This window comes from Ranitomeya imitator, chromosome 2 (assembly GCF_032444005.1).
Source record: "Ranitomeya imitator isolate aRanImi1 chromosome 2, aRanImi1.pri, whole genome shotgun sequence".
Classification (NCBI taxonomy): Eukaryota; Metazoa; Chordata; class Amphibia; order Anura; family Dendrobatidae; genus Ranitomeya; species Ranitomeya imitator.
The window spans coordinates 783,374,921-783,396,557 of NC_091283.1; positions in this window are offsets into that span (position 1 = coordinate 783,374,921).

Below are 21,637 nucleotides of genomic sequence, written 5' to 3' on the forward strand. Positions count from 1 at the left end.
CCTGGTGTGCAACAGTGGCAGGTGCGGATGGAGTGTTTGTGCGACTGCGGTCTGTGGACGAGCTCTTGCTTCTGCAGGAGGACGAGGAGGAGGAGGAGGAGGAGGGGGTGCGAACGGCTACAGACAACTGTTTACTAGACCGTGGGCTAGGCAGAACTGTCCCAAACTTGCTGTCCCCTGTGGACCCTGAATCCACCACATTTACCCAGTGTGCCGTGATGGACACGTAACGTCCCTGGCCATGCCTACTGGTCCATGCATCTGTTGTCAGGTGCACCTTTGTGCTCACAGATTGCCTGAGTGCATGGACGATGCGCTCTTTAACATGCTGGTGGAGGGCTGGGATGGCTTTTCTGGAAAAAAAGTGTCGACTGGGTAGCTCGTAGCGTGGTACAGCGTAGTCCATCAGGTCTTTGAAAGCTTCGCTTTCAACTAACCGGTAGGGCATCATCTCTAACGAGATTAGTCTAGCTATGTGGGCGTTCAAACCCTGTGTACGCGGATGCGAGGCTAAGTATTTCCTTTTTCTAACCATAGTCTCATGTAGGGTGAGCTGTACTGGAGAGCTGGAGATCGTGGAACTAGCGGGGGTGCCGGTGGACATGGCAGACTGAGAGACGGTGGGAGATGGTATTGTTGCCGCCGGTGCCCTAGATGCAGTGTTTCCTACTACGAAACTGGTGATTCCCTGACCCTGACTGCTTTGGCCTGGCAAAGATACCTGCACAGATACAGCAGGTGGTGCGCTAAATGGTGGTCCTACACTGCCGGAAGGGATGTTGCGTTGATGACTAGCTTCATTGGCCGAGGGTGCAACAACCTTAAGGGACGTTTGGTAGTTAGTCCAAGCTTTCAAATGCATGGTGGTTAAATGTCTATGCATGCAACTAGTATTGAGACTTTTCAGATTCTGACCTCTGCTTAAGGAAGTAGAACATTTTTGACAGATGACTTTGCGCTGATCAATTGGATGTTGTTTAAAAAAATGCCAGACTGCACTCTTTCTAGCATCGGATACCTTTTCAGGCATTGCAGACTGAGCTTTAACCGGATGGCCACGCTGTCCTCCACCAGGTTTTGGCTTTGCCACGCGTTTTGGGCAAGATACGGGCCCGGCAGATGGAACCTGTGGCGATGTTGATGCCTGCTGCGGCCCCTCCTCCTCCTCTGCTTCAGAACTGCTGCCGCCTGCACCCTGTTCCCCCAATGGCTGCCAATCGGGGTCAAGAACTGGGTCATCTAATAACTCTTCTTGTACCTCCTGCGCAACTTCGTCTGTGTCACCGTGTCGTTTGGTGGTATAGCGTTCGTGATGGGGCAACATAGTCTCATCAGGGTCTGATTCTTGATCAGCACCCTGCGAGGGCAATGTTGTGGTCTGAGTCAAAGGACCAGCATAGTAGTCTGGCTGTGGCTGTGCGTCAGTGCACTCCATGTCAGATTCAACTTGTAATGGGCATGGACTGTTAACTGCTTCACTTTCTAAGCCAGGGACGGTATGTGTAAAGAGCTCCATGGAGTAACCCGTTGTGTCGCCTGCTGCATTCTTCTCTGTTGTTGTTTTTGCTGAAGAGGACAAGGAAGTGACTTGTCCCTGACCGTGAACATCCACTAACGACGCGCTGCTTTTACTTTTACCAGTTTCACGAGAGGAGGCAAAAGAGCTAGAGGCTGAGTCAGCAAGATAAGCCAAAACTTGCTCTTGCTGCTCCGGCTTTAAAAGCGGTTTTCCTAATCCCAGAAAAGGGAGCGTTCGAGGCCTTGTGTAGCCGGACGACGAACCTGGCTCCACAGCTCCAGACTTAGGTGCAATATTTTTTTCCCCACGACCACCTGATGCTCCACCACTACCACTACCCTCATTACCAGCTGACAATGAACGCCCCCGGCCACGACCTCTTCCACTAGACTTCCTCATTGTTTTAAAAACGTAACCAAACTAACGTTATTTGTTGCAGTCACACAACTTACACGGTGAGCTATAACTTCAGTATGATTTAGCTACCCCTTTACAGGTTGGTGAGACCACAGCGAAAATCAGGCCCAATGTTACACACTCTGTTTTTGGTGGCTGCAAATTAGAGAGATGCCCCACACGCAGGACTGTCACTGAAGCACAAATGTTAATATTAATGTCACACTATTATTTTTTTTTTATTTTTATTTTTTTCAGGAACACTTTAGAAACACCAAAAAAAAAAAAAAAAATAGATTTTTGCAGGGAGAATTTAGAAAACAAATGTAACAAACTATATGCTTTCTATGGGCCACTGAGTGAGAGATGACGCACACAGGAATCAGGAGTGGCACACAAGCCCAGAGGCCAATATTTTTCTACCAATGATTGATGGAGTTATTTTCTCTGGTAGATTTTGGAACCCAAATCAAGGAAAAAAAATATAGGCTTTCTATGGACCACAATTGGAGAGAGAGAGAGAGAGAGAGAGAGAGAGAGATGGCACACCCAGGAGTCAAGACTGGCACACAAGCAGAAAGGCCAATATTAATCTCCCACTGTTTTTTTTGGTTGTTTTTTTTTTTTTTTTTCAGGGAGACTTTAGAAAAAAAAATAATAAAAAAAATATGATTTTATCAGGAAGAATTTAGAAACCAAATAAAATAAAATGATTTTTTCAGGAAGAATTTATAAAACAAATAAAACCAAAAATAGGCGTTCTATGGCCCACTGACTGAGAGATGACGCACACAGGAGTCAAGACTGGCACACAAGCAGAAAGGCCAATATTAATCTCCCACTGTTTTTTTTTTTTTTTTTTCAGGGAGACTTTAGAAAAAAAAATAATAAAAAAAATATGATTTTATCAGGAAGAATTTAGAAACCAAATAAAATAAAATGATTTTTTCAGGGAGAATTTATAAAACAAATAAAAACAAAAATAGGCGTTCTATGGCCCACTGACTGAGAGATGACGCACACAGGAGTCAGGAGTGGCACACAAGCCCAGAGGCCAATATTTTTCTACCAATGATTGATGTAGTTATTTTCTCTGGTAGATTTTGGAACCCAAATCAAGGAAAAAAAATATAGGCTTTCTATGGACCACAATTGGAGAGAGAGAGAGAGAGAGAGAGAGAGAGAGATGGCACACCCAGGAGTCAAGACTGGCACACAAGCAGAAAGGCCAATATTAATCTCCCACTGTTTTTTTTGGTTGTTTTTTTTTTTTTTTTTTCAGGGAGACTTTAGAAAAAAAAATAATAAAAAAAATATGATTTTATCAGGAAGAATTTAGAAACCAAATAAAATAAAATGATTTTTTCAGGAAGAATTTATAAAACAAATAAAACCAAAAATAGGCGTTCTATGGCCCACTGACTGAGAGATGACGCACACAGGAGTCAAGACTGGCACACAAGCAGAAAGGCCAATATTAATCTCCCACTGTTTTTTTTTTTTTTTTTTCAGGGAGACTTTAGAAAAAAAAATAATAAAAAGAATATGATTTTATCAGGAAGAATTTAGAAACCAAATAAAATAAAATGATTTTTTCAGGGAGAATTTATAAAACTAATAAAACAAAAAATAGGCGTTCTATGGCCCACTGAGTGAGAGATGACGCACACAGGAGTCAAGACTGGCACACAAGCAGAAAGGCCAATATTAATCCCCCACTGTTTTTTTTGTTTGTTTTTTTTTTTGTTTTGTTTTTTTCAGGGAGACTTTAGAAAAAAAATAATAAAAAAAATATGATTTTATCAGGAAGAATTTAGAAACCAAATAAAATATAATGATTTTTTCAGGGAGAATTTAGAAAACAAATAAAACCAAAAATAGGCGTTCTATGGCCCACTGACTGAGAGAGAGAGAGAGAGAGATGGCACGCTTAGTACTGGCACACAAGCCCAAAGGGCAATATTAATCTCCCTTTTTTTTTCAGGGAGAATTTCTAAAACCCCAAAAAAAAAAAAAATAGGCTTTCTATGGCCCACTATTTGTGAGAGAGATGGGACGCTCAGGACTGGCACAGATGGCACGCTCAGGACTGGCACAGAAGCCCAGAGGCCAATATTAATCTCCCTTTTTTTCTGGGAGAATTTATAAAACCAAAAAAATATTTAAATAGGCTTTCTATGGCCCACTATTTGTGAGAGAGATGGCACGCTCAGGACTGGCACAGATGGCACGCTCACAACTGGCACACAAGCCCAGAGGCCAATATTAATCTCCCTTTTTTTCAGGGAGAATTTATAAAACCAAAAAAAAAATTAAATAGGCTTTCTATGGCCCACTATTTGTGAGAGAGATGGCACGCTCAGGACTGGCACAGATGGCACGCTCACAACTGGCACACAAGCCCAGAGGCCAATATTAATCTCCCTTTTTTTCTGGGAGAATTTATAAAACCAAAAAAATATTTAAATAGGCTTTCTATGGCCCACTATTTGTGAGAGAGATGGCACGCTCAGGACTGGCACAGATGGCACGCTCAGGACTGGCACAGAAGCCCAGAGGCCAATATTAATCTCCCTTTTTTTCTGGGAGAATTTATAAAACCAAAAAAATATTTAAATAGGCTTTCTATGGCCCACTATTTGTGAGAGAGATGGCACGCTCAGGACTGGCACAGATGGCACGCTCACAACTGGCACACAAGCCCAGAGGCCAATATTAATCTCCCTTTTTTCAGGGAAAATTTATAAAACCAAAAAAAAAATTAAATAGGCTTTCTATGGCCCACTATTTGTGAGAGAGATGGCACGCTCACAACTGGCACAGATGGCACGCTCACAACTGGCACACAAGCCCAGAGGCCAATATTAATCTCCCTTTTTTCAGGGAAAATTTATAAAACCAAAAAAAAAATTAAATAGGCTTTCTATGGCCCACTATTTGTGAGAGAGATGGCACGCTCAGGACTGGCACAGATGGCACGCTCACAACTGGCACACAACCCCAGAGGCCAATATTAATCTCCCTTTTTTTCAGGGAGAATTTATAAAACCAAAAAAAAAAATTAAATAGGCTTTCTATGGCCCACTATTTGTGAGAGAGATGGCACGCTCAGGGCTGGCACAGATGGCACGCTCACAACTGGCACACAAGCCCAGAGGCCAATATTAATCTCCCTTTTTTCAGGGAAAATTTATAAAACCCAAAAAAAAATTAAATAGGCTTTCTATGGCCCACTATTTGTGAGAGAGATGGCACGCTCAGGACTGGCACAGATGGCACGCTCACAACTGGCACACAACCCCAGAGGCCAATATTAATCTCCCTTTTTTTCAGGGAGAATTTATAAAACCAAAAAAAAAAATTAAATAGGCTTTCTATGGCCCACTATTTGTGAGAGAGATGGCACGCTCAGGGCTGGCACAGATGGCACGCTCACAACTGGCACACAAGCCCAGAGGCCAATATTAATCTCCCTTTTTTCAGGGAAAATTTATAAAACCCAAAAAAAAATTAAATAGGCTTTCTATGGCCCACTATTTGTGAGAGAGATGGCACGCTCAGGGCTGGCACAGATGGCACGCTCACAACTGGCACACAAGCCCAGAGGCCAATATTAATCTCCCTTTTTTCAGGGAAAATTTATAAAACCCAAAAAAAAATTAAATAGGCTTTCTATGGCCCACTATTTGTGAGAGAGATGGCACACTCAGGACTGGCACACAAGCCCAAAGGCTAATATTAATCTCCCACTGTATTTTTATCAGGGAGAATTTATACACCCCACAAAAAAAAATACAGAAAAATGAAAAGGCTTTCTATGGCCCACTATGTGAGAGAGATGGCACACACAGGGATGGCACTCTAGCAGAAATGCCAAATTGCCAATCTTAATCTCCCACCAAAAAAAAAAAAAAACAGGGAATGTCCTACAATTACTATCTCCCTGCCTGCAGTAATCTCAGCCAGGTATGGCAGGCAGCAATAAGGAGTGGACTGATGCACAAATCAAATAAAAAGTGTGGACAAACAAAAAAGATAGCTGTGCAGAAAGGAAGGAACAAGAGGATTTGTGCTTTGAAAAAAGCAGTTGGTTTGCACAGCGGCGTACACACAGCAATGCAGCTATCAGGGAGCCTTCTAGGGCAGCCCAATGAGCTACAGCGCTGAGGGGGAAAAAAAAAAAAAAAAACTTCCACTGTCCCTGCACACCGAGGGTGGTGTTGGACAGTGCAAATCGCTGCAGCACAAGCGGTTTTGTGGTTAATGGACCCTGCCTAACGCTATCCCTGCTTCTGACAAAGCGGCAGCAACCTCTCCCTAAGCTCAGATCAGCAGCAGTAAGATGGCGGTCGGCGGGAACGCCTCTTTATAGCCCCTGTGACGTCGCAGACAGCAAGCCAATCACTGCAATGCCCTTCTCAAAGATGGTGGGGACCAGGACCTATGTCATCACGCTGCCCACACTCTGCGTTTACCTTCATTGGCTGAGAAATGGCGCTTTTCGCGTCATTGAAACGCGACTTTGGCGCGAAAGTCGCGTACCGCATGGCCGACCCCGCACAGGGGTCGGATCGGGTTTCATGAAACCCCGACTTAGCCAAAAGTCGGCGACTTTTGAAAATGTTCGACCCGTTTCGCTCAACCCTACTCCCAACGTGTTTCATTTCTCAAATCATCAGGGGAGGAAAAGAAAAAGTAACAAGGTTGGTGGAGGTAGACGTTTTCCTAAAAGGAATAAACATCCTTCTTGTTCAAAATCATCTTGCGGTGGAAAAAAATGCCTTCAAGAATTGGGAATTTCTCATATTCTCTCTATTGATAGACCCTAACACAGTGGTCAAAATAAAAAAATAGTAAATCAAATCAAATCCCCCTTTGTCATCCTGTTAGTTAGATATAAATGTTAAAAAAAAAATCCATTCTTTGCAGTTAGGGTTAGGGATGGGGTTGGAGTTAGGGTTGTGTTAGAGTTGGAGTTAGAATTGAGAGATTTTCAAAAGAAAAAATGATGACAATATCATGGCTAGTTTTGAGCACAAGTGCTCGCTACTCAAGTTTATATCTGAGGCTCTGTTACGCGCAGAGATTTGTGGAATCCCGTATGTTTTTTTGGGGTGTCTTAACACCCATGAAACATGCAGGGCAGGGACTCAAGAATGTTACTCAAACACCCGTGATATTTGGTGCATACATGAGCAACCGATGCAAACTGGAGTAGCGGCACAGCGCTCAACACTAATGACAACATATTCTATATGACGAGCTAATGCTATCAAATTCTGTGTAGAACCTGTGGGTTCAAAATGCTCACTATAACTGTGGATAAAATCCTTGAGGGGTGTGTTTTCCAAAATGGGGTCACATGTAGAGAGTTTCCACTGTTTAGGCATATCAAGGGCTCTCCAAACCTGACATGGCGTCCTCTCTCGATTCCTGCCAATTTTGTGTTCAAAAAGTCATTTTCTCCTGATACCCTTGTAAATATAAAAAAGTTTGGATCTAAAGTAAATTTTTTGTAAAAAAAAAGTTAAATGTTAATTTTTTTCTTCCACATTGCTTCAGTTATCGTGAAGCACATGAAGGGTTAATAAACTTCTTGAATGTGGTTTTGAGCACCTTGAGGGGTGCAGATTTTAAAATGGTGTCACTTTTGGGTGCTGTCTGTCATATAGGCCCCTCAAAGTCACTTCAAATGTGAGGTGGTCCCTAACAAAAATGGTTTTGCGAATTCGCTGGTCAAATTTTAACACTTATAACGTCCTAACTAGTGTTGAGCATTCCGATACCGCAAGTATCGGGTATCGGCCGATATTTGCGGTATCGGAATTCCGATACCGAATTCCGATACTTCCCGCGTATCGGATACCGGAATCGGAAGTTCCCAGAATTCAAATTGAACGCAGCAGCCAATGAGGAATGAATGAAAGTGTGGGCACATCCTGTTTAGCATGGTGGGCATGTAAGTACTGGCAAGGCTGGGATTGGCTGCTGAAATGATGTCACTCTGCACTATAAAAAAGCGCTGCCGCCATTTTGCGCTCACTCTGCTGTGATTTCAGTTAGGGACAGGACGCTGTGTTCTAACTGAGGGCCAGTTGAGCTTGCTAATTGCTTTATTTTTCTTTCCAAAGGCTAATTTAGCAAAACGCTGTGTGTTCTTCACTGTTCACCTTGCTCTTGCCTTGCAGCGCTGTTTTAACAGCGTTCTGCAAGGTCTCTGTGTGTGTGTGTGTGTGCAGCTCACTCTGTAGTCTGTGTGCAGCCATATACCCGGTTGTATTCAGCTCAGGGGGGGTTCACACTGCCTCACACAGTTGTTCTTTTTTGCTCTTAGTGCAGCCTGCTGCACATTTTTTCTCAAATTTCCTATTAGTGTTTTTCCACCAGTCTCCAGCTCTATTGTGGAAAAACACTACATAGGATAACCTAGAGGGGGGTTTTAGGGCCTTGCAGCGCCGTTTATGGCTGTCTGCACGGTCTCCGTGTGAGCCCAGCTCGCCCTGCAGTCTGTGTGCAGCCATAGCCGGTTGGATTCAGCTCAGGGTTCGTTACTGGCTCATACCTTGAGAAAAATTTTCCTTTTTTTCAAATAGTGCAGCCTGTTTAAAATTTGAAAAAAAAATTTCCTATTAGTGTCTTTCCACTCGTATCCAGCTAAATAGTGGAAAAACACTATATAGGATAACCTAGAGGAGGGTTTTTTGGCCTTGCAGCGCCGTTTACGGCTGTCTGCACGGTCTCCGTGTGAGCCCAGCTCGCCCTGTAGTCTGTGTGCAGCCATAGCCGGTTGGATTCAGCTCAGGGTTCGTTACTGGCTCATACCTTGAGAAAAATTTTCCTTTTTTTGAAATAGTGCAGCCTGTTTAAAATTTGAAAAAAAAAATCCTATAAGTGTCTTTCCACTCGTATCCAGCTAAATAGTGGAAAAACACTATATAGGATAACCTAGAGGAGGGTTTTTTGGCCTTGCAGCGCCGTTTACGGCTGTCTGCACGGTCTCCGTGTGATTTAAACTAGCTCTGTAGCCCGATCTGCACCAAAAAAAAAGTTAAGTTCACCAAACACAACTTAACACTTGTGTAGGCCACATTTGAAAAATAATAAAGTTTAGTCCACAATTTACAACATTAGTGTTTCTTACACCTGTTAGGAGGAGCATTACAGGAATAAGCACACTAAGGCCTTAGTACTTTTCTGCTTATCTTTATCTGTCAACCAAGATGAAGAGGGCAGGGAGTAAGGCACGTGGGCGTGGGCGCGGAGCAGGGAGAGGAGCAGGGAGAGGACGTGGTGATTCTGTGCCTGCTGCGGGCGCCGGTGACTCGTCGTCACTCAGTTTCAGCAGGGAACAGTCCTTCATGCGCAGCTTTGTCGGAGAGCGCCGTGCACCGCTGCTGCGTGAAGACCAACTTGAAGCCGTTGTCGGGTGGATGGCAGCTAACGCCTCGGCATCGACTTCAGTTAGTGCCACATCCTCTCAGGCACAGAGCACTGGAGAGCAGCCATCTGTCTCTTCACCACCTGCCAAATTGGCCAGGCAGTCAGAGAGCCCAGGACAGGAGCCGTCTCTACTTCTGTTCTCTGAATCTCTTGGCTTGGAAACAGGGGGCCAGCCAAGCAGCATTGGAGAAATGGAAGAAGAGGCAGTGTGCAGTGATGCCCAACACCTTTTTCTCTCTGACTCTGAAGAGGCAGGTGGGCCAGTGCCTCCGGTGACCACAGCGCAGTACGCATCTGATGATGAAACTCAGGTGCCGCTTTCTCGTGCGTACTGTGCTGCTGAGACTACCCAGGAGGAGCAGTTGGTGGCAGAGGGTAGTGGAGATGATGAGGTCCTTGACCCATCGTGGCGTGAGGAACAGGAAGGTGGTGGGAGCAGCTCAGAGGAAGAGCTTCCTCTTACGGGCCAAAGAGGGAGAGGGAGGGGGAAGACTGCGGAGCCTGTAGCCTCCACTTTGGCACCCGTTAGGAGCCTGTCTCTTTCCAAAGCCAAAAAGGGCGCTCCCAAGACTTGCAGTGCCTGGTCCTTTTTTGACACAGTTGCAGATGACATTTGTTTTGTCAAATGCAAGCTGTGTCATCATAAAGTAAAAAGAGGGAAAAATGTCAGCAACCTCAATACCACAAATATGTGGAAACATGTGCGGACCAGGCACGCGGTGGAGTTACAGAAACACACTGAAGATGTAGGCCAACCAACAGCGGCAGCTACCACCTCTTCAGCTCGTGTTGCCTCTTCCTCCAGCTCACGCACAGCTGGTTTGGCTTCCTCCCAGAGACCTTGTGTAATTCCACCCACAGCACCACCTTCCCAGTCATCCTCACACTCCCAGTCTACTCTACAGCCATCGGTAGTACAGGCATGGGAGAAAAGGCGGGCATTCTCGGCCAACCACCCCCGAGCACAGGCTCTGAATGCAGGCATTGCCAAACTGTTGTCCCTGGAAATGCTCTCGTTCAGGCTGGTGGAGACTGACAGCTTCCGTGACTTGATGGCATTGGCAGTCCCACAGTACAAGGTGCCCAGCCGCTTTTACTTCAGCAGGCAGGCTGTCCCTGCCCTGCACAGGCATGTTGAGGCAAACATAAAACATGCGCTACTGAACGCCATCAGTAGCAAGGTCCACCTCACCACCGATGCATGGACCAGTCAGCATGGACAGGGGCGATATGTTTCCCTCACTGCCCATTGGGTTAATGTTGTTGAGCCAGGTACAGATCGTGCGAGTGGCGCAGGACGTGTCCTGCCCACTCCAAGGATTGCAGGAATCCAGTCTGTACGCATCGACTCCTCCTCTTACACCAGTTCCTCTGATTCCTCTCTGCAGGATCCGTCACAGTCCACCCCCACATGGACCCGTGAACGTTTACCTATGACCGACATGAGCACAGCCGTGGCCAAACGTCAGCAGGCCGTCTTGAAACTAGTTTCATTGGGGCATCGAAGCCACACAGCGCAGGAGCTCTGGAATGCCATCAAGCAGGAGAGCGATGTGTGGTTACTGCCAGCGAATCTCCAGCCAGGCATGGTAGTGTGTGACAATGGCCGAAATCTGGTGGCAGCTTTGGCCCTTGGCAACCTCACTCACATCCCATGTCTGGCACATGTGCTCAATTTGGTTGTGCAGAGTTTTCTGAGGGACTATCCGGATCTTGATGCCCTGCTGCACAAGGTCCGCCTAGAGTGTGCTCACTTGCGGCGTTCCAGCTTGGCCAGATCCCGCATTGCTGCTCTGCAGCGCAGATTCCGCCTTCTGGAACACCGCATCATATGTGACCTACCTACCCGGTGGAATTCCACGTTACATATGTTGGAGCGGTTGTGTGAGCAGCAGCAAGCAGTTATGGAGTACCAGCTGCATCAGGCGCAAAGAAGTCGCAGTCAGCGCCGATCAGACTTCACAACCACAGAGTGGGCCACTCTGAAGGACGTCTGCCAGGTTTTGAGTCCTTTTGATTATTCCACGCGGATGGCAAGTGCAGATGATGCACTAGTCAGCATGACTGTCCCCCTTATCTGCCTGCTTCAGCAAACTTTGCAAGGGTTAAGGGATGATGTGGTGGAAGAGGTGGAGGATGAGGAGTCACCTTTTCCATCAGCTTCTGGAGAGTCAGCGCCACGTGGTTCCTCACAAAGGGGTACGCAGGGGCCAATTTGTGAGGAGGATGAGGAGGAGTCAATGGACGAGGAAGAGCTCCGTCCAGAGGAGGGAGCGACACAATTGTCCAGTGGTCAGTGTGTACAGCGAGGGTGGGGTGATGACGAGCGGGCAGAGATCATGTCTCAAGCAGGGGACAGCGTTTCTGGGCCGGTTGGCACTCTGCAGCACATGGTGGATTTTATGCTGCAGTGCCTGAGAAATGACCGCCGCATCGACCACATTCTCAACATGCCTGATTATTGGGTGTTCACCCTCCTCGATCCTCGCTACCGGGACAACGTCCAAAACCTCATCCCTGCGTTGACCCGGGAGCGTAAATTGCGGGAGTACCACGACACACTGGTGAATTCCATCATCTTCTCCTGTCCAACTGAGAGGAGTGCTGCTAGTGCTTTACAAAGCAGCTCAGTGCGTCGAGGCAGTGGGGGAGGCTCTGCCCAAAGAGGGAGCAGAAGCAGTGCCTCTGCCCAAGGCAAGCCGAGTATGGCACAACTCTGGCACACTTTTGTCTGCCCGCCCCAAATGTCTACACCATCACCGGCGGCTCCAGTCAGCAGGAGGCAACGGTTCCGTCAGATGGTGACAGACTACATGGCTTGCCCTCTTACTGTACTCCCCGACGGCTCTTCCCCGTTCAAGTTTTGGGTCTCTAAGCTGGATACATGGCCAGAGCTAAGTCAGTATGCATTGGAGGTGCTGGCTTGCCCTGCGGCTAGTGTCTTATCAGAACGTGTCTTTAGTGCCGCAGGTGGTGTACTAACAGACCGTCGCATGCGACTATCCTCCGATAACGTTGACCGGCTTACTTTCCTGAAAATGAACCAGGCATGGATCTCGCAGGAATTTGCCACTCCTCTGCCTGATTAATTAATTGGGTGTCATCCAGGTCTTCTGCTGTGTTCATCTTTCTACCACCTGAAATGCTATTCCTGGGCTCCAACACCGCCAGTTGCGGCTCAGAAGTGCAGGCTGCACAGTCAAAACATACGACCCAGTGTTATTGGGTTTCAGTAACGTCAGCTGATCCCCAGCTGTGTAGCCGGCAATGTGTCCTGCGACCGCTACGCTGGCACAACAACCTGAATGTAAGGGAACCTGCCCCCCCCCCCCGTCGTTTGTTACTGAAAGAGCCATCTTGTGCAGCAGTAATGCTGCACAAGGAAAAGGTAGCTATTTTTTTTGGGCTCCTTGCACACGCAGAACTTAACACTTATAAAATGTGTTCACTGATACCGTTATACCGTCCCAGAGCTGGGACTTTCCTTCGTAATGTGACGCAGCACAGCCGTCATTCCTACCCCCTTGGTGCCATGCGCTGCCTCCTCAGCGTTGTTTTAAGCTGTCATGGAGCCTGCGCTGTTCTGTTATCCCTTGGCCATGCCCTATTTGCGCTGCCTGTCTTCTGACATAATTTGGTGTCAGGCTGGCTGCGCCTGTGCGGCCGCGCTGCCATAGATCCCGCCTCGCAGTGTCTTCTGATTGAGTCACACTGCGGGCCTGGGATCCATGGGCATGCGCAGTGCATATCTTCCCCTCGGGCTCTCGCTCATTTCCCTCCGCCTTCTTTAGACTGTGCGCCGTCAGCTGATCCCTAATAGCATGCCACGGCCGTGACAACGCACAGTCTGAAGAAGAGGGAAGGAGGGGAGTGAGAGTCGAGGATATGCACTGTGCATGCCCATGGATCCAAGGCCCGCAGTGGGATTACGTTAGACGAGACTGCGAGGTGGGATCTGGAGCAGCGTGGACGCACAGGCAGTGACAGCCTGACACCAAATTATGTCAGAAGACAGGCAGCGCTAATTGGGCATGGCCAAGGGATAACAGAACAGCGCAGGCTCCGTGACAGTTTAAAACAACGCTGAGGAGGCAGCACATGGCACCAAGGGGATAGGAATGACAGCTGTGCTGTGTCCCATTACGAAGGAAATTCGCACCTCCGTGACGGTTTAACGGTATAAGGGGACACATTTTTAGTGTTTACTTCTGTGTTTGCAAGGAGCATAATTAAAAGAGCAACCTTTTCCTTTTGCATCCTTAGCGCTGCACAAGATGGCTCTTTCAGCTACAAACGTCTTGGGGGGGGGGGTTAAAGGTTCCCTTTCAACTTGCTCCAATCAGGCTTCGGCCTACACTCTGTTCCTCTGCTCCTCCTGCTGTCCCTGGTCTCTAACACCGCCAGTTGGTGCCTGGAAGTGCTGTGTGCACAGTCAACAGTCGCTCCTCTGTTATTGGGGTTCAGTAACGTCAGCTGATCCCCAGCTGTGTGTGCGGTAATACCTCCAATCTGCTCCTCCTGCTGTCCCTGGGCTCTAACACCGCCAGTTGGTGCCTGGAAGTGCTGTGTGCACAGTCAACAGTCGCTCCTCTGTTATTGGGGTTCAGTAACGTCAGCTGATCCCCAGCTGTGTGTGCGGTAATACCTCCAATCTGCTCCTCCTGCTGTCCCTGGGCTCTAACACCGCCAGTTGGTGCCTGGAAGTGCTGTGTGCACAGTCAACAGTCGCTCCTCTGTTATTGGGGTTCAGTAACGTCAGCTGATCCCCAGCTGTGTGTGCGGTAATACCTCCAATCTGCTCCTCCTGCTGTCCCTGGGCTCTAACACCGCCAGTTGGTGCCTGGAAGTGCTGTGTGCACAGTCAACAGTCGCTCCTCTGTTATTGGGGTTCAGTAACGTCAGCTGATCCCCAGCTGTGTGTGCGGTAATACCTCCAATCTGCTCCTCCTGCTGTCCCTGGGCTCTAACACCGCCAGTTGGTGCCTGGAAGTGCTGTGTGCACAGTCAACAGTCGCTCCTCTGTTATTGGGGTTCAGTAACGTCAGCTGATCCCCAGCTGTGTGTGCGGTAATACCTCCAATCTGCTCCTCCTGCTGTCCCTGGGCTCTAACACCGCCAGTTGGTGCCTGGAAGTGCTGTGTGCACAGTCAACAGTCGCTCCTCTGTTATTGGGGTTCAGTAACGTCAGCTGATCCCCAGCTGTGTATCCGGCAACGTGTCATGCGACCGCCACGCTGGCACAACTAAAATGTAAGGGGACCTGTCCCCCCCCCCCCCTAGGCGTTTGTTACTGAAAGAGCCACCATGTGCAGCACTAATACTGCACAAGGGAAAGGTCGCTCTTGAAATTATGCTCCTTGGAAACGCTGAACTACACACTCATGTAATGTGTCCCTTCACACCGTCCAACCGTCCCAGAGGTGGGACTTTCCTTTGTAATGTGACGCAGCACAGCCGTCATTGCTACCCCCTTGGCACCGTGCGCTGCCTCCTTAGCGTTGTTTGATTCCGTCATGGACCCTGCACTGTTATGTTATCCCTTGGCCATGCACAGTTTGCGCTGCCCGTCCTCTGACATCATTTGTTGTCGTCCTGGCTGCGCCTGTGCGTCCACGCTGCCCGAAATCCCACCTCGCAGTGTCGTCTAATGTGATCCCACAGTGGGCCTGGTATCCATGGCCATGCGCAGTGCATATACTAGCCTCTCATTCCCCTTCTTCATGCTTCTTCAGACTAGGCGGCGTCAGCTGATCCCTAATAGCATGCCACGGCCGTGACGCCGCACAGTCTGAAGAAGCATGAAGGAGGTGAGTGAGAGGCGATGATATGCACTGCGCATGCCCATGGATCCCTGGCCCGCAGTGGGATTACATTTGATGACACTGCAAGGTTGGATCTCGGGCAGCTTTGACGCACAGGCACTGCCAGCCTGACACCTAAATGATGTCAGAAGACGGGCACCGCTAACTGTGCATGGCCAAGGGATAACATTACAGCGCGGGCTCCGTGACAGAACCAAACAACGTTGAGGAGGTGGCGCACGGCACCAAGGGGGTTGGAATGACGGCTGTGCTGTGTCACATTACAAAGGAAAGTCCCACTTCCGGGATGGTTTGACGGTGTGAGGGGACACATTATATGAGTGTGTACTTCAGCGTTTGCAAGGAGCATAATTTTCGGAGCCACCATTTTCCATGTGCAGTATTACTGCTGTACAAGATGGCTCTTTCAGCAACAAATGCCTGAGGGGGGGGGGGTTAAAGGTTCCCTTTCAACTTGCTCCACTGCAGGCTTCGGCCTACACTCTGCTCCTCTTTGATTCCCTGGGTTTCAACACTGTCAGTTGACACCTGGAAGTGTTGTCTACACAGAAAAAACACTAGGTGATGTGTCAGTGGGGTTCAGCACCGCCAGCTGTTCCCCTGCTGTGTAGTCGGCATCGTGTCCAGCACAAGCCACGCTGGCACAACCGACCAAAAGCTTCCACCAGTGCAGGCTTCGGCCTACACTTTGCTCCTCTCCTCCTCCTGCTGACCCTGGGCTCAAACACCGCTAGTTTTTGCCCGGAACTGCTAGCTGCACAGAGAAAAACACCAGCCAATGTGTTAGTGGGGTTCAGCAACGCCAGCTGTTCCCCTGCTGTGTAGCTGGCAACGTGTCCTGCAAACGCCACGCAGGCACATGAACTGAAATTGAAGGGAGCCTGGCCCCCTCTCCCCCAGGTGTTTCTATGTATAACAGCCACCTTGTACAGTAGTACTGCTGCATTTGTACAAGGTGGCTGACTTTTTATCCTTACACACGTGGAACTCAACACGTACAAAATGTGTCTCTTTGAGACCATTCCACTGTCCCTGAGGTGTGACTTTCCTTTCTAATGATACGCAGCACCCCCCTTGGTAGCGCTTCCCATCTTCTGACATCATCGGTTGGCTAGTTGCGCCTGTGCGTCCGCCCTGCCTGAATAAAATGCTCCTCGTTGTCTTAATTATTTTGACTGCGAGGGTGTGATTGATGGGCACGAGCAGTGCATATCTTCGCCTGTCTTAACTCATCTCCTTCCGCCTTCTTCAGACTGTGCAGCCTCATGGCCGCGGCATGCGAGAAGGGATCAGATGAGGCCGCCCAGTCTGAAGCAGGTGTAAGGACATGTGTGAGCGGCAAACATATTTAGTGCACCAGGGCACAAATCCCAGCACCGCAGTGTGATTTTTTAAAAACACACTGTGGGTCTGGGATTCATGTCCACCGCTAACCGCAACGGCCAACATGAAATGAGGTCGTAAGACAGGAAGCGCTCACAGCGCATGGCCAAAGGATCACAAGAGCGCAGACTCCTGTACAGCAACTAACAACGCTCAGGAAGCTGCGCCCATGCAAAAAGGTGTTGTTTTCGACACCTGTGCTGCTTTTCTTTAAAAAGACAAGTCACGCCTCCACTACTGTTTAACAGTATAATGGGCTAAATAGTGTACGTGTTGCATTCAGCGTGTGCAAGTAGACAAATTAATAGAGCAACCTTTTACTTGTGCAGCATTAATGCTGCAGAAGGAGTGGCTCTTGTACTTTGTAACACCTGAGGGGGGGTTAAAGGTAACCTTTGAAATTGGTTCAACTAGGCTTCGGCCTACACTCTGCTCCTCTCCTCCTCCTGCTGACCCTGGGTTCTAACAACGCTAGTTTTTGCCCGGAAATGCTAGCTGCACAGAGAAAAACGCCAGCCAATGTGTTAGTGGGGTTCAGCAACGCCAGCTGTTTCCCTGCTGTGTAGCTTGCATCGTGTCCAGCACAAGCCACGCTGGCACAACCGACCAAAAGCTGCCACCAGTGCAGGCTTCGGCCTACACTTTGCTCCTCTCCTCCTCCTCCTGCTGACCCTGGGCTCTAACACCGCTAGTTTTTGCCCGGAACTGCTAGCTGCACAGAGAAAATCACCAGTCAATGTGTCAGTGGGGTTCAGCAACGCCAGCTGTTCCCCTGCTGTGTAGCTTGCAACGTGACCTGCAAACGCCACGCAGGCACATGAACTGAAATTGAAGGGAGCCTGCCCCCCACCCCCAGGTGTTTCTATGTATAACAGCCACCTTGTACAGCAGTACTGCTGCATTTGTACAAGGTGGCTGACTTTTTCTCCTTGCCCACGTGGAACTCAACACGTACAAAATGTGTCTCATTAGAGACCATTACAATGTCCCTGAGGTGTGACTTTCCTTTGTAATGACACGCAGCACCACCCTTGTTAGCGCTGCCCGTCTTTTGACATCATTGGTTAGCTGGCTGCGCCTGTGCATCTCCCCTGCTCGAAACAACGCCCCTCGGTGTCTTATTTTTTTGGACAGCGAGGGTGTGATTGATGGGCATGTGCAGTGCATATGTTTGCCTGTGTTCACTCATCTCCTTCCGCCTTCTTCAGACTGGGTGTCCTCATGGCCGCGGCAGGCGATAAGGGATCAGATGAGGCCGCCCAGTCTGAAGCAGGTGTAAGGACATGTGTGAGCGTCAAACATATTTACTGCACAAGGCCACGAATCCCAGCCATGCAGTGTGATTTTTTGAAAACACACTGTGGGTCTGGGATTCATGTCCACCTCTAACCGCAACGGCCAACATGAAATGAGGTCATAAGACAGGAAGCGCTCACAGCGCATGGCCAAAGGATCACAAGAGCGCAGACTCCTGTACAGCAACTAACAACGCTCAGGAAGCTGCGCCCATGCAAAAAGGTGTTGTTTTCGACACCTGTGCTGCTTTTCTTTAAAAAGACAAGTCACGCCTCCACTACTGTTTAACAGTATAATGGGCTAAATAGTGTACGTGTTGCATTCAGCGTGTGCAAGTAGACAAATTAATAGAGCAACCTTTTACTTGTGCAGCATTAATGCTGCAGAAGGAGTGGCTCTTGTACTTTGTAACACCTGAGGGGGGGTTAAAGGTAACCTTTGAAATTGGTTCAACTAGGCTTCGGCCTACACTCTGCTCCTCTCCCCTCCTCCTGCTGACCCTGGGCTCTAACAACGCTAGTTTTTGCCCGGAACTGCTAGCTGCACAGAGAAAAACACCAGCCAATGTGTTAGTGGGGTTCAGCACCGCCAGCTGTTCCCCCGCTGTGTAGCCGGCATCGTGTCCAGCAAAAGCCACGCTGGCACAACCGACCAAAAGCTGCCACCAGTGCAGGCTTCGGCCTACACTTTGCTCCTCTCCTCCTCTTGCTGACCCTGGGCTCAAACACCGCTAGTTTTTGCCCGGAAATGCTAGCTGCACAGAGAAAAACACCAGCCAATGTGTTAGTGGGGTTCAGCACTGCCAGCTGTTCCCCCGCTGTGTAGCCGGCATCGTGTCCAGCACAAGCCACGCTGGCACAACCGACCAAAAGCTGCCACCAGTGCAGGCTTCGGCCTACACTTTGCTCCTCTCCTCCTCCTCCTGCTGACCCTGGGCTCTAACACCGCTAGTTTTTGCCCGGACATGCAATCTGCACAGAGAAAAACACCAGTCAATGTGTCAGTGGGGTTCAGCAACGCCAGCTGTTCCCCTGCTGTGTAGCTTGCAACGTGACCTGCAAACGCCACGCAGGCACATGAACTGAAATTGAAGGGAGCCTGCCCCCCACCCCCAGGTGTTTCTATGTATAACAGCCACCTTGTACAGCAGTACTGCTGCATTTGTACAAGGTGGCTGACTTTTTCTCCTTGCCCACGTGGAACTCAACACGTACAAAATGTGTCTCATTAGAGACCATTACAATGTCCCTGAGGTGTGACTTTCCTTTGTAATGACACGCAGCACCACCCTTGTTAGCGCTGCCCGTCTTTTGACATCATTGGTTAGCTGGCTGCGCCTGTGCATCTCCCCTGCTCGAAACAACGCCCCTCGGTGTCTTATTTTTTTGGACAGCGAGGGTGTGATTGATGGGCATGTGCAGTGCATATGTTTGCCTGTGTTCACTCATCTCCTTCTGCCTTCTTCAGACTGGGTGTCCTCATGGCCGCGGCAGGCGATAAGGGATCAGATGAGGCCGCCCAGTCTGAAGCAGGTGTAAGGACATGTGTGAGCGTCAAACATATTTACTGCACAAGGCCACGAATCCCAGCCACGCAGTGTGATTTTTTGAAAACACACTGTGGGTCTGGGATTCATGTCCACCGCTAACCGCAACGGCCAACATGAAATGAGGTCATAAGACAGGAAGCGCTCACAGCGCATGGCCAAAGGATCACAAGAGCGCAGACTCCTGTACAGCAACTAACAACGCTCAGGAAGCTGCGCCCATGCAAAAAGGTGTTGTTTTCGACACCTGTGCTGCTTTTCTTTAAAAAGACAAGTCACGCCTCCACTACTGTTTAACAGTATAATGGGCTAAATAGTGTACGTGTTGCATTCAGCTTGTGCAAGTAGACAAATTAATAGAGCAACCTTTTACTTGTGCAGCATTAATGCTGCAGAAGGAGTGGCTCTTGTACTTTGTAACACCTGAGGGGGGGTTAAAGGTAACCTTTGAAATTGGTTCAACTAGGCTTCGGCCTACACTCTGCTCCTCTCCTCCTCCTGCTGACCCTGGGCTCTAACAACGCTAGTTTTTGCCCGGAACTGCTAGCTGCACAGAGAAAAACACCAGCCAATGTGTTAGTGGGGTTCAGCACCGCCAGCTGTTCCCCTGCTGTGTAGCCGGCATCGTGTCCAGCAAAAGCCACGCTGGCACAACCGACCAAAAGCTGCCACCAGTGCAGGCTTCGGCCTACACTTTGCTCCTCTCCTCCTCCTGCTGACCCTGGGCTCAAACACCGCTAGTTTTTGCCCGGAAATGCTAGCTGCACAGAGAAAAACACCAGCCAATGTGTTAGTGGGGTTCAGCACCGCCAGCTGTTCCCCCGCTGTGTAGCCGGCATCGTGTCCAGCACAAGCCACGCTGGCACAACCGACCAAAAGCTGCCACCAGTGCAGGCTTCGGCCTACACTTTGCTCCTCTCCTCCTCCTCCTGCTGACCCTGGGCTCTAACACCGCTAGTTTTTGCCCGGACATGCAATCTGCACAGAGAAAAACACCAGTCAATGTGTCAGTGGGGTTCAGCAACGCCAGCTGTTCCCCTGCTGTGTAGCTTGCAACGTGACCTGCAAAAACGCCACGCAGGTACATGAACTGAAATTGAAGGGAGCCTGCCCCCCACCCCCAGGTGTTTCTATGTATAACAGCCACCTTGTACAGCAGTACTGCTGCATTTGTACAAGGTGGCTGACTTTTTCTCCTTGCCCACGTGGAACTCAACACGTACAAAATGTGTCTCATTAGAGACCATTACAATGTCCCTGAGGTGTGACTTTCCTTTGTAATGACACGCAGCACCACCCTTGTTAGCGCTGCCCGTCTTTTGACATCATTGGTTAGCTGGCTGCGCCTGTGCATCTCCCCTGCTCGAAACAACGCCCCTCGGTGTCTTATTTTTTTGGACAGCGAGGGTGTGATTGATGGGCATGTGCAGTGCATATGTTTGCCTGTGTTCACTCATCTCCTTCCGCCTTCTTCAGACTGGGTGTCCTCATGGCCGCGGCAGGCGATAAGGGATCAGATGAGGCCGCCCAGTCTGAAGCAGGTGTAAGGACATGTGTGAGCGTCAAACATATTTACTGCACAAGGCCACGAATCCCAGCCACGCAGTGTGATTTTTTGAAAACACACTGTGGGTCTGGGATTCATGTCCACCGCTAACCGCAACGGCCAACATGAAATGAGGTCATAAGACAGGAAGCGCTCACAGCGCATGGCCAAAGGATCACAAGAGCGCAGACTCCTGTACAGCAACTAACAACGCTCAGGAAGCTGCGCCCATGCAAAAAGGTGTTGTTTTCGACACCTGTGCTGCTTTTCTTTAAAAAGACAAGTCACGCCTCCACTACTGTTTAACAGTATAATGGGCTAAATAGTGTACGTGTTGCATTCAGCTTGTGCAAGTAGACAAATTAATAGAGCAACCTTTTACTTGTGCAGCATTAATGCTGCAGAAGGAGTGGCTCTTGTACTTTGTAACACCTGAGGGGGGGTTAAAGGTAACCTTTGAAATTGGTTCAACTAGGCTTCGGCCTACACTCTGCTCCTCTCCTCCTCCTGCTGACCCTGGGCTCTAACAACGCTAGTTTTTGCCCGGAACTGCTAGCTGCACAGAGAAAAACACCAGCCAATGTGTTAGTGGGGTTCAGCACCGCCAGCTGTTCCCCCGCTGTGTAGCCGGCATCGTGTCCAGCAAAAGCCACGCTGGCACAACCGACCAAAAGCTGCCACCAGTGCAG